Raw genomic sequence first — 4,760 nt, 5'->3', positions numbered from 1 at the left:
GACCTCCAATTATTCTAAAATTATATCGTATAAATTTTATATTTCCCAAAAAAATTTTCATTTCCTTAACCAAAACGTTAAAAACTCCCTCAGGATACAACATAAACTTCTCATAAATTTTTAAGAATCTCAAAAATAGTAAATATCTCTAAAAAAATATAAAATAAATCCATAATACTTCTAGAAAAGAAAAAGAGAAAAATATGAAAATTAAGAAAAAAGGAGAATGAGAAAAAATTAATTTTGATGTGTTTTCACAATGGAAAAATACCTTTATTTATAGAGTTAGAACCCAAGAATAAAATAATAAAAATTTTGAACGTTACAAGCATTTAATGAAATTTTTGAACATTGTAGTGAACCTTAAAAAATTAAAGTTCTTTTGCAATAAAAAAAATTGATATTTTACAACAATATTTTAATGTGTTACTAAAAATAAGAAAGCTATTGTGTATAATTTACAAAATCTATAGATGATGAGGTTTTTACGTGTTCTAGTGTTAGTAACTTTATAAATACTTTATTCACAATTTAAAAAAACAAATTTGGAAAATTATATTATAAATTAACTTTTAAATAAATTGTTTTATATATAAACTAGTTTTAATTTCCAGATACGTTAATTATATGTATATACTTCTTAAATGTATATTTTGAAACATATTTTCAAATATTAAAATATGCTTTATAATGTATATTTCATAATGCATGCAAAAAATTGTGACATTTCTCTTTTATTATTTTCTTTACTATAATTTTAATAAAAAACAAATTGATATTTATAGATTTTATAAGAGTACAGACAGAAAGAGGAGATGTTCAAAAAGGTGAAAACCTCAATTTACTTGACCCAAATAAATAAACACATCCCAAATTAAGAATTATATATAGGCCTTTAGGCCAATATAAACACATCCCAAACAAACATGTGGGTGTACAGAAAGAAGAAATTTTCTTGGTTGATCCCTTTTAATGAAACACTCGTTCGTTCCGATGACTCACTTCCAAAGTATTAAGCGAACGTCTTCCATGTTGCATATTATGTGTGACCGATCGGCATGTCTTGTCGAAATAATAACAGAAAGACGAACAAAATACGAAAAAATGTTAACCACCACCTTTCAATTTAAGACATGGAAAAATTAAATATATAAAAGTAATGTAATTTTTTTAAATGTGTATATTCTAGAAAAATAATAATAATAAGAGGAAATTATTAGAAAAAACAAAAACATCATTTTAAAAATTTTAGCCTCACAAAAATCGACCTGGCAATAAAAAATTAGATATGATTACAATATTTTTTAAATTAGACTTCTTTTTAACTTGTTCTTAATGGTAGCATTAGATGGTTAACTACGATAACAATTATTATTTAGTCTTAATTTTCTTTGTAAAATTATAATTTTGTACTGTCCTAATGTTTTAATTTATATGCAGAGTTATCAATACTGATTAGGACTCTTGCAAATTAACCTGTAACTTTTTGTATTGTACATTAAAATTGTTAAAGTCTCCTACAGAAAATAAAATGATAACATTTGAAATGCGGAACCCAGAAAATCATAAGAAAACACTATCTTTTGAAAGGGTAAAGACCTAACTTTGATAATTACTTTCGATCATTCAAAACCAAAACTACCAAATATTAATTTCTTTTTTTGTTTGAGTATTATTGTATAATTGCAAATTTATAATATTTTTTTTCTCATAATAAAAGAAGTTTCTCTCACCTAAATTCACTAGGAATATCTTTTTTAAGTAGTCATAAACAGCTGTATTACAAATTCCTATTGATAATAATTTTTCTGTTTTTAGAAAAAATTATAATCATAAATCAAAAACATTAATTGTGCCATAAAATATGCAACAGAAGTCATCTTCAAAAGTCAGAGTGGTGGAAAACATACAACAGCTCATTGAAGTGACATCTTTTTGTTTTGGATTATAAAATGTGACTTTTGTTTCTTTGTTAGGTCATCTGTTCATTCTGTAATCTCTTTTGTTATTATTGCTCATGAAACTAAAACGAGAAGCATCCCAATACTGGTGTGCTTTTTAAACATAAGCTTGAAGCGACAACAAGTTAAAAAAAAAAACCTAATAAAACTGAGAGGTCCCTTCACAAAAATTTTGACAGAACCAGCTTGAGGTTTGAATCATCTTATAAACTATGAATTGTCGGGAACTTCCAACACATCAGATTTTACACTTTTATTGTGCCACCGAACAAGGATAACCTGGTTCAAGGAACTGAAGTGCAGTAATCGGTAACCTGCAACGTTTCACAACAGAGGACATTCATTCAATCACAAAACACATTCAGACAAACAGATATATATGAACATATCTATCTATCTCACCTTTCTCTTTTTCCCAATTCACTTTCCATTCAGTTCCATTTGGTAAGCCACCTCCATATTTCGCAGTGAATGCATTTGGTATTTTCTACAAAAGTAAATCGGTGGTAAGTGTGAAATAATGCTCATAAATGTCTATTAGTTACACATATAGATATAAGCCATAAAAATGCTTACCGTGCTTTGAAGGTTGCTTTTGAGAATAATTTTGAAGAAACTGATGGGCAAGTTAGCATCTCCTTCCATGCGTGTAGTTGGAATAAAACAGTATAAACTAATAACGTATTGAAAAGAACAAAACCTATGATTTATTCTTCTCACATTAAATAAAGATTTATTCTTCTCACATTAAAATGGTACCACCAAATTAAAAAAAACAGTATATATGTTAGTCGCAAGAGTATGTAACACTGCTATTTATGATCACCTAAAAAAGTTACTCGTGCATAAATGAATAAATGAATGTTTATGAGAGAAACTTCTTTTATTATGAAAATAAAAAATATTATAAATCTTGCAATTATACAAGAATACTCAAGTAAAAAAAATAATAATCACACTATATTACTTAAAAAATATCATGATCTATACATTAATGTGTTATTATAAATTAAAAAGATTATTGTGTACAGTTTATAAAATCTACGTAGAGGATGACTTTTTTACATGTTCTAGTGTTAGTAACTTTATTACAATAATTACAGTAGAAACTAATAGAGTATTAAAAAGAACAAAACGTATGAATGAGGAAGGAGAATGTATTGCATAGAACTTATATAAAAGAAAAAATGGAGAAATCTTACTTGAGAAACTGAAACAGAATCATCCTTTCTCCTCCTCTCAGCAGCTGTGGTGTGGTTGTGTTCTTATGTTCTCCTTTAGCTTCTTTTATAAGAAGAAAAAACCAGTAGGCTGATATTTGAAAATTACTTCTCCTCCCTCTTTAATGTTACAATTAATATTCTTGGTATATGAGTATGACTTTTTAAAAATACTTCTACTATTTTCATGAATAATTATGATTTTTTCCAAACATAGTAAAAATACTAGCAGCCTAAAAAAAAGGTACTGGTGCTTTTATCCGTGTGAGAGAAACTTCTAACATTTTTAATTAATAAGTGCTTGGAAAACTCCTAACATTCTTCAAAGCAGCACTATGATTTTTTTCCAAACATAGTAAAAATAGAATAAGTTACTTGTACTGATTAATTTTATAATAAAATAGAAATAAAAAGTTATTCGAATTGATTGTTCATGCTTTTTTTTTATCTTAAACATAATTAATGAAAAAAAAAATTAAAACACGAAAACAAGTCCTTAATTTAAAATTAATATGAAAATAATAGTTGAAAAATTAAAATTTTGTCGTGAGCATTTTACAATAATTTATTGATTTGAGTCTAAATAAAAATAAAAATAAAAATGTAAAATATATGCAATGTCTAAATTTAATTTAGTGTAATTTTAAAAGTAAATATAGTTTAAGTAGACAACTTATAAGTTATGAAGTATAAAATATTTAACTAGGCGTTCTAAAATTAACATGTCCAAATTTATACTATAAAGATATACTATAAAGAGTAATTCATCCCTTTGTAGACTAGTCCCATGTCCAAAAGTAATAAAAGAAAAAGGTATAAATGACTAATTATAATTCATTTTACTGCTACTAGCATCTTCACTCTTTTTAGAAAAAATCACAATTATGGACCAAAAACATTAATTATATCATAAGATGTGCAGCAGAAAACAAAATATCATAATAATACACCAAGAGCATTAATTAATATAAAATCAATTTAAGATCAAGTTTATAACTTATATATTTTAAATTAGTTTTATTTATAATTAACGTGACACTTAAAAAAAAAGTCATTGATTAATTAGGACAAGATAGAAGACGAACTTCAAGATAAAAGCAGAACATAAAGGAAGACAAAAATAAATTACACGCATATAAAGTATTCAAAAAATTAGAAAAGGAAAACATCCATAATTGCTTGAAGGATGAAAAGTAGTTTGTTTACATTTGAAAATTTAACACCAACTGAAACCATTTTGTTTCATGCACATTTTATTTATATAAATAAATCAGCAAGCAATATAATGCATATGTGAACGTTTAAAAAAATAATAAAATATGTGTTTTAGTAGTAAAAATAAGAATGAAGCAAAGAAGTGCAAAAGTTGCAGAGTAAGCATTAAAAGTGTCATAATTACTACATTAGTATTTATAGAAAATTGGTTCCGAACTTGCACGATGAGCACAGGAGCCCAAACAAGATTCATTCTTTGTTTCCTTATTATATTTATATTTAGGATAATGATATTTTGAAAACATATTTTTTACAATATTTTAACATCATATACGTATCATTCTGTGATTGATTTATGTTGGTG

Source organism: Vigna angularis, chromosome 9 (assembly GCF_016808095.1).
Source record: "Vigna angularis cultivar LongXiaoDou No.4 chromosome 9, ASM1680809v1, whole genome shotgun sequence".
Lineage (NCBI taxonomy): Eukaryota > Viridiplantae > Streptophyta > Magnoliopsida > Fabales > Fabaceae > Vigna > Vigna angularis.
The sequence above is the reverse complement of the archived record's forward strand: the minus strand, read 5'-3'. Positions refer to the sequence as shown.